At 39.8% G+C, this 9,665-nt stretch overlaps 1 non-coding gene across 1 annotated transcript; it reads right to left on the bottom strand.

Moving 5' to 3' along the window:
• Window positions 1–396: 396 nt before the first annotated feature.
• Window positions 397–502, bottom strand: LOC112515010. Its single transcript, XR_003069467.1, has one exon. It is a non-coding gene; the product is annotated as a small nucleolar RNA R71 (small nucleolar RNA).
• Window positions 503–9,665: the final 9,163 nt, after the last annotated feature.

Below are 9,665 nucleotides of genomic sequence, written 5' to 3'. Positions count from 1 at the left end.
GGCCACAGTTAACATTGCCGATGATAAAAATAGAGGCATATGGGACTACGCAACTCCCGAATTTGGTCAGTTGGCCACGGGAATTGGTAGGCCCGAAATGACAGCCACATCTTTTGAACCAAAACTCGTAATGTTCCAAATGATTTCTGCAATGGGTTAGTTTGGGGGATTATCGTCGGAAGATTCGCACTCTCATGTAAAATCTTTTATCGAAATGACGGATCATTTTAAAATTCCCGGAGTTACACAAGAAGCCTTACGCTTACGCTTTTCCTTTACACATTGAAGGATAGAGCTAGAGCATGGCTAAATTCTCAACCACCAAACTCGATCCTAACTTGGAATGATTTGGYGGAAAAATTTCTGAAAAAATACTTTCCTCCGACGAGAAATGTAAAAATTAGAAATGAAATTATGACGTTTCGACAAGAAGAAGATGAAGCGGTTTCGGATGCATGGGAGAGATTTAAGGACCTTCTACGAAATGTCCTCATCATGGAATCCCTCATTGCATTCAATTGGAGACATTTTATAATGGCCTCTCCAGTTCCGCTAAAATTATTCTTGACGCAATGGCCGGTGGTGCGTTCACAGCTAAGACTTACAAAGAAGGACATGACATTCTGGAACGAATTTCAAATAATAATACCGAATGGTCAAATCCTCGTGCTGTTGTTTCTAAGTCTGCTTCTGGCATCCATGAAATTGATGTCATCTCTGCTTTAAATGCTCAAATTGTTGCTTTAACTAATTTGGTTAAAAACAATTTATGTTTGAATGGAGAGAATAATCAAGTTCAATCCATAATGTCCAACCCACCTTTGTCTGAATCTTGTGTCTTTTGTGGTGAGGGCTATTCTTATGAATATTACCCCGAAAATCCCGTCTCGGTGAATTATGTTGGGAGTCACGCTAGAAATAGCCCATTTTCGCCCACATATAATTCAAATTGGAGGAATCACCCCAATTTTTTCTTGGACCGGAAATCCTGGACTTCAACCCCCCGGGGTTACTCAAGTCCAAAATCGACTACAAAATCCTCTGGGATATGGGAAGGTGCTTCGCACAATTACCAAAATGGACAATCCTCACACTCACACATGCCTGGGAAAATGCATCGGATGGTAATGGTTCACTCGAATCATTACTTAAAAGTTTTATAAACCAAACCAATGCAACGCTAAGGAGTTTCGAAAACCAACTCGGCCAATTTGCCGCCGATCTCAAGGGTAGACCTTTAGGAACTTTTCCTAGTGACACGGAAACCCCAAAGGGTAAAGAACACATCAAAGCCGTGACCGTGTTGAGTGAGGAGAGTTCAAAAGTCAATGATGATATATGTGAAACCGTCGAAGAACCGACACATCAAAACGAGGTTTTACATGCTTTTGATATGTCAAATTTTCCGATTTTGAGTCCTTCCACAGAAGAAACTCAAAAATCCATTTCTGTCCATAAAACACTCTCTGTTTTAACTTCTAGTAAAGTGCAACTCTCTGTTGAAAAACCCGACAGTGGGAAGATTGTGCCCACTGTCCAACCGACCAGATCTGTTCAACCAGCTCCAGATTTGCAGAACTTACCTTTTCCAGAAAGAATGAAAAGCAAAAATGTAGACGAGTAGTTTAAGAAGTTTTTAGACATCTTTAAACAACTCCACATTAACATACCTTTAGTATAAGCTCTCAAGCAAATGCCAAGCTATGTTAAATTTTTGAAAGACGTTTTGCATAAAAAGAGAGGTTGAATGAGTTTGAAACGGTTGCTTTGACCAAAGAATGTAGTGCGCTCCTTACTTGTAAAATTCCTCCCAAGTTAAAAGACCCGGGAAGTTTTACCATCCCGTGTTCGATAGGAGGAAAAGAAGTAGGCCACGCTCTATGTGATTTGGGGGGAAACATTAATCTTATGTCATTGTCAGTTTTTAACAAGCTAGGAATAGGTGAAGTCCGTTCAACGACCGTGACTTTACAATTGGCCGATAGGTCCATTGCGTATCCTAAAGGTAAAATAGATGATATTTTGGTCCAAGTCGATAAATTTATTTTCCCGTCCGATTTTCTAGTTTTGGACTATGAAGCTGACAAGAATGTCCCCATCATCTTAGGACGACCTTTTCTTGCAACCGGGAGAACCTTAATTAATGTGCAAAAGGGGGAGTTGACCATGAGAGTTAGTGATCAAKAAGTGAAATTTAATGTGTTTAATTCCCTTAAGTTTTATGGAGAGGTAGGCGATTGTTCAGTCATATCTGCTTTAGGTGAAGATCTAGAAATAAGTTTGATTGACGTTACCTACAAAAATAACATTGGGGAAAATCTTGAGGACATTTTGGAAGAAAATGATGAGTTGGAAGATTTGGAAGATTTAGCGACATTTGAGCAACTTGACTTTAAGGATAGAATTGTCCAACCACCATCCAAAGAGAAATCCCCCGATTTGGAGTTAAAGCCATTACCTAGTTACCTTAAGTATGTTTATCTTATGGAGGAGGAAAAATTACCCGTAATTATTTCTTCGAAATTAAGTAAAGAGCAAGAACTGAGGTTGATAGAGGTATTTAAAGCTCACAAAAGAGCCATAGGTTGGACCATCGCAGATATTAAGGAAATTAGTCCCTCCCTTTGCCAATATAAGATTATCTTCGAGGAAAATAGAGTTGGCAAAGTGCAACCGCAAAGGAGACTAAATCCCATTATGAAAAAAGTTGTGAAGAAAGAAATCTTGAAGTAATTAGATGCGGGTATTATATACCCCATTTCCAGTAGCGGGTGGGTGAGTCCGGTGCAATGTTTACCGAAGAAAGGTAGAACTATGGTTGTCACCAATGAAAAAAATGAGCTCATCCCTACTAGAACCGTCACCGGATGGCGGATTTGCATGGACTATAGGCAATTGAACCAAGCAACCAAAAATGATCATTTCCCTTTGCCCTTTATTGACCAAATGCTAGATAGATTGACCGAAAAAGAATATTATTGCTTTTTGGATGGTTACTCGGGTTACAACCAAATTCACATAGCACCCGAGGACCAAGAAAAAACAACTTTCACTTGTTCTTTAGGAACTTTTGCTTTTAGGCGTATGCCGTTTGGTCTTTGTAACGCACCGGCGACCTTTCAACTGTGCATGATGTCAATTTTTTCAGACATGATTGAGGATACTATGGAAGTGTTTATGGATGACTTTTCCGTCATAGGTACATCTTTTGAAAATTGTCTTGACAATTTAAAGAAAAGTTTGGAAAGATGTGAAACTCATGATTTAATTTTAAATTGGGAAAAATGTCATTTTATGGTACAAGAAGGAATTGTTTTGGGTCACATGATTTCTAAAAATGGTTTGAAGGTTGATAAAGCAAAAATCGAGGTAATATTGCAATTGCCCGAACCATCTTCGGTCAAAGGCATTCGAAGTTTTTTGGGACATGCGGGTTTTTACTGTAGATTTATTAAAGATTTTTCAAAAATTGCAAAACCCTTGTGTAATTTGTTGCATGTCGATCAAACTTTTGAATTTACCTCTGATTGTAAAAAAGCTTTTGAAACCATTAAAATGCTCTTGTCTCGGCACCTATTGTCATTGCCCCAGATTGGACAAAGCCTTTTGAGGTTATGTGTGATGCAAGTGACTAGGCCGTAGGTGCCGTTTTGGGACAAAAGCGAAACAAGATTTTTCACCCCATCTACTACGCAAGTAAAACCTTGGTGGAGGCTCAGTTAAATTATACCACCACAGAAAAAGAATTACTTGCGGTAGTATTTGCATTCGATCATTTTCGATCCTACTTGATTGGCACCAAAGTTACCGTTCATACGGACCACTTTGCCATCAAATATCTCTTTAATAAGACCGACGCTAAGCCAAGGCTTATTAGATAGGTTCTTATTTTGCAAGAATTCGATCTAGAGATAGTTGATCGCAAGGGATGTGACAATCAAGTAGCCGATCATTTATCAAGGATCGAAGGCAAAGTGTCAAGCGGGGGAAATAATGTGATAAAAGAAACTTTTCCCGACGAGTACATTTTGGCAATACAAGAAAATCATCTGAATGAACTTCCATGGTATGTCGATATTGCCAACTACCTTGCTTGTGGGCTTAGGCCACATCATCTTCACTGTCAACGTTTTAAGAAATTTCTTCATGACTGTAAGCACTACTTATGGGACGATCCATCTCGTTACAAAATAGAAGTTGATCAGGTCTTGTGAACATGTGTCCCGAATTTTGAAATCCCATCTTTGATGAAGGATTGTCATGCTTCACCGTATGGTGGCCACTTTGGTGGACAACATACAACGGCAAAAAATTTACAAAGTGGATTTTTTTTGCCTACATTGTTTAAAGACACATTTAATTTTGTGAAGAGATGTGAACAGTGTCAAAGAATGAGAAACTTGTCCCAACGAAACGAGATGCCTTTAAATAACATTCTGGAAGTTGAACTCTTTGAAGTTTGGGGCATAGATTTCATGGGACCATTTCCCATGTCTTTCAATAATCAGTATATTTTGGTAGCGGTTGATTATGTTTCGAAGTGGGTGGAAGCTAAGGCATGCCCGAAGAACGACGCGAAGACGGTAATCGAATTTTTACATAAAAATATTTTTGTACGTTTTGGAACTCCCCGAACTTTGATAAGCGATGAAGGGACACATTTTATGAATCGAATGCTATCTACCGTTCTTATCAAATACAATATCCAACACCGAGTAGCTACAGCATACCATCCCCAAATGAATGATCTTGCCGAACTTTCGAACTGAGAAATTAAAAAGATTTTTGAAAAAGTTGTAAGACCGGATCGTAAGGATTGGTCGCTCAAGTTGGATGATGCATTATGCGCATACCGAACCGCATTCAAGACCCCTTTGGGAATGTCGCCGTACCAGTTAGTTTTTGGAAAAGTATGTCACTTCCCGCTCAAATTGGAATATAAGGCTTTTTGGGCGATAAAGGAATTTAATTTGGACGCAAATTCGGCGGGAGCAAAAAGAAAGCTCCTACTTAATCAGTTGGAAGAATGGAGATTTCATGCCTACGAGAATGCCAAACTCTACAAGGAAAAAACAAAATTTTGGCATGATCGTAGGATAAATCATCGAATTTTCGAAAATGGTCAAAAAGTTCTTTTTAATTCTAGACTAAAGCTTTTTCCTTGAAAACTTAAGTCGAGATGGTCTGGACCATTCACCATAGTAAATGTGGGAAAATTCGGAACTGTGGATCTTTTAAATCCCCAAGATAATAGCACTTTCAAAGTTAACGGGCATCGGATAAAGCATTTCCTCCCGGAGGGAATAATCGGTTCAACCCAGTGATTTTTGAAAAGGATTTTTAAAACTTTGTAAATATTTTATTTTGAAAGCAAGAATGGATAAAAAGAAAAAAAATAATAAAGGAAAATCTGGTGTTGTTGAGTAGACAGTGGGAAGTTTGTGCCCACTGTCTGGGTCACCGAATTTTAAAAGGAGCCAACAACGTTTTATTTTTTTGTGTCAACATATATATTCTTTGCTTGGAAATTGGAATTGGCTGGAAATTGKGGTGTTTAAKAAAAGGACATGATGTCACCTTGAGGTAAACATGGGGGGATGTGAAAAGAGGGTTTGAGAGTCAAATCATTGGCCAAGGACATTCTTGGATGATTAAGTGGGTTTTTAGGCAAAATGGTTTAGAAAAAGAAAATAAATGGGAAGAGTGTAAAAGAAATGTTTACATTTTTCAAAGGTGATGAAGAAGAGCAAGATTTTAATTTAAAAAATGACCAACTTTTGAAGAAATTTTGAAAATAAAATTTTCAAGAGTGTATTTTCAACATGTCTTTTTTTTGAAATATTTTGGATAGAATACTTGTATTTTATACAAGTACTTGTACCCTTAGAGAAGACATCATGACATGAGGTCATTCTATTTGGTCATCTTCTTTTTAAAATAAAAACAAAAATAAGGCTTATAATCATACCTTTCAAATCACCTTTTCACCATGTTACCTTTCCAAGATTTTTTTTAAAATAATAAAACAAACAAAAACCCACTTATTTCACTTCTCCCTCATTTCACTCTTTCGTCTCCCACCTTCTTCTTCCAAGAAACCGTCGGCCAAAAATCGTTCCTCCATGGCCCGACCAAAGCGGCCGGTGCACAACCACCCATCCTGATGTTCGCTTCGTTGGCGACAGACCGCCGCCGCTTCTACCACCAATACGCCACAGTCAACCGCACTCACAGCATCTTCATCGGCCGAGCCATCTTCATCGGCGACGGGAGGATCCTCCACCGCTTGTGCAATCACTGCGAGCACCATTGCCGCCTTCTGCGATCTTCCTCCGGCGACTGTAAGTCCCCCTCTACCCTCTTCACCCACACAACACTCATCTCCCCTAACCACCACCGTACTCTCATATGATGATGATGGTATGGCTGTCCTTACGAGAGTGGCTCTATCATCTCATTTGGCCGCATCATCCTCGACCCCAAAACCATTTTCCATTTCATTGAGTACCTCATACGCCCCTCCCATGATTGCACCTTCAATACCCATTTCTACTCCCACCCAATTGATGATGAACCAACCCTAGCCCCTTCACCCACGGTTTCCCCAAATCGTTCACGGTTCGATTTGAACCAAATGGGGGAGGGTGAGGATGAAGGTTTGGAAGATATTACATTTGATTTTGAAGGTATATCGGAGGGAGGACAAACCAAAACTTTCTCGTTCGAGACACCGTCAACCATTGGTGTCGGTAAAAAGCCCGATAAGACCCCCGAAACAGCCTCTTTTGTTGAAAGGAGGCAAACTCGTTCATCGAGTCAAGCTTCGGGTGGGCTGAAGACTAGGTCCTAACAATGGCGGGAAAAGGGTAAAACAAAGGTGACGGAGGCTCTTTGATGATGATTATGAGCCGGAAGAGGAAGAAACTCCAGTTCCGACACCGCGTAGGCGACGGACTATTTCGCGATCGAGAGGTACATCTTCATCCTTTGATGATCGGTTGGATCTTATACGAAATAATAGATTTTTGTGTGAAAGGGCTTTTGACCCAAAGCTTAGTGAAAAAATTGATGTGCGTTAAGCACCATTTACTTGCACATCATTGGGAAAACATGATAGCCATCCTATGCAAAGTGAACGAGACGTTAATGAAGGAATTTTTCGCAGCTATCGGGAGTTCCAAAAATGACACAATTGTCATTCAAGGAACGCGGGTCAATTGGACAGCACCGAAGTTAAACTCTGTGCTTGGTCTCACCGCTCCCTTTGTGTGCTCTTACCGACAATTCATAGATGGTGGGTTTGATGTCCCGAAAGAAGGTATCACATGGGTGCTTCTTTTACCCGGATATGGTTGGTCGCAAGATAACCATCTGGAAAATTTTGATGTCCGGACCTTTGACGTTAGAGGCAGCCCTTTGGTTTCAGTTTGTGCGTCACAATATCATGTCTTCCATGCATGATCGTACATTGTCTTGGACGTAGTGTATTTTGGTTTATTGCATCCTAAAGGAACTCCCGATCGACGTGGGCGCTCTCGCTTATTCGACCATACTAACATCGACTGTGCGAGCTAGTTCGCGTTTGATTTTTCCAGGTTTGATCACGAAGCTATTGACAGCCGCAAAGGTGCCTATTTCGGAGCATGATATCATCGCCTTTAACCATTCCTTGCTTGATCAAGGAACGGTTAACCACATGCACAAGTCGGACCAAGAAAATACCGACTTAGCCGATGATGCTACTGGACCACAAATGTCACTTGGACTTGCTGCCACCAGCCCTCGAAGGCCCGAAGACCCTGCTGTTCCAGCCTCCAAACCAGCCGCAACTACCCCTCTGACCAATATCGACATCCCGCCGATACCACCTACGGCCACGGGGTATGGTTCGGAGGTTTGGTTGTCGCTCATGGCAAGCCAAGGGGACGAATGTAACTAGAAGATGGGGACGATAGTTGATGTTTTAGCCAAGGTTACCGAGAGAATCACTCAAGTGGAAGATCGAGTTGTCGGACTAATAACGTGTTCAGAGAAGTTTTAGATGTATACGCGAGATCGGAACCGGGTCGTGAACAAGTTTCTATCGCACAAGAATGTTATGCTAGCTTCAGAGATCCCGCGCTTTCCCGGAGGCCTTCGCCATCCTCAAGTAAGGCTTCCGAAGATCATACGGACTACCACACCGGATGCCACGGGTAAGGCATCCGCTTCTCGGGACGACACGGGTAAATTGGATTGATCGTCTTTCTTGGTGTTTTGTTATGACTTTTGAAACTCAAAAACAATATTTTTGGATTGGGTGTTTAATACTTTATCCGACCGCCTCCTTTTGTGTTCATATATGGCGGTCGTTGATTGTGGATTAGGTCTTTTGATTAATTGGTTATCTAACTTACTTTTGGTCAATCTTGGGCGTTGATAATTTTATTGGTATATCGTTGGTTTATTCTTCCTTTTCAGGTGCGATTTCCTTGCTGAAATCTTTGGGTTGCAAAAATTAAAATGACATGGGCCACCTTTCTTTTTGACACAAACACTTTCCATTATTACCAAAACCAAACACTTTAAACCCGTTTCTACAATGAGGACATTGTTCGGTTTAAGTTTGGGGGAGGTTGTATGCCAAAGTGTTGAGAAAAAATATTCTTGAAGTACCAAATGTCTTCGGAAAATTGGAAGACACAAAAAAATAGAAAAAATAAAGCAAAATGCTTTAACCCAAAGACAAAAAAAGAATATCACTTCTTGGGTTTCTTGAAAGTGTCAAAGACACAACAAAAAGAGCCGAAAAGTCGAAATCATTCAAAACAATTGTTGTCATTCAAAGACAAGTTTGGGGGGAATTTTTTTAGCCAAAAACACTAACCCGATAAAAGTCCCACCGATTAATTTTTGCACATCAAAGATCAAAGAAGGAAAGTTGCACAACATCCAAGCCGACAAGACTTCAACGCCCCTCCGTAAGTTATGATTTCTTGTTATCTTTGTTCATATTCCGTTTATTTTGATTACTTGAGGACAAATAATATCTTAAGTTTGGGGGTGTGATAACTCTTATTTTTAAGAGTTATTTCCTATTTATTTCCTCCCTTTTTGCTATTATTAAATACCCAATTTTCTTGTTTTTATCCTTTTACTCCAAAAAGTTTTAAATAGATGATGAAACACAAAGGAAGAGGTATTATTCCAAAAACCTGTATTTTTCTGACAGCATTGTCTACTGTGGCACCACTGTGGGAAGTCTACCAGCCTTGTTACAGCTTCTTGGGAAACGTGCAGCTTGAAGATTATTCCAGATATTTTCCCCAGCTGTATATGAGTTGTCTTCCTTCTTCTATTTTATTTTCTTTTGTATTTTCTTAACCTTGTACTAATTACCCTTAAGGTAATGATTGGGTGTACTATCCTCCCTTCCTCTCCCCTAGATAAAGAGGCTTGGGGGAGCCATTTTGAGGTGTGCCCAACACCATCTAAGACATTACTTTATAGTGTGTCTCTCTTCTTTTTTCTTTTATTATGCTTTTTAATTAATGCCTTTAATTTATTTCTTTAAATTATGTCTTTAATTTCTAGTATTTTACTTCCTTGTACTTGTAATTTAGTTTTACATTAATGCAATTTATATTTCAGTATTATTTTATGTCTTTAATTACTTTCATTATGTC

Source organism: Cynara cardunculus (genome assembly GCF_001531365.2).
Source record: "Cynara cardunculus var. scolymus isolate 2C chromosome LG 6, CcrdV1, whole genome shotgun sequence".
Lineage (NCBI taxonomy): Eukaryota > Viridiplantae > Streptophyta > Magnoliopsida > Asterales > Asteraceae > Cynara > Cynara cardunculus.
The sequence above is the reverse complement of the archived record's forward strand: the minus strand, read 5'-3'. Positions and strand labels throughout refer to the sequence as shown.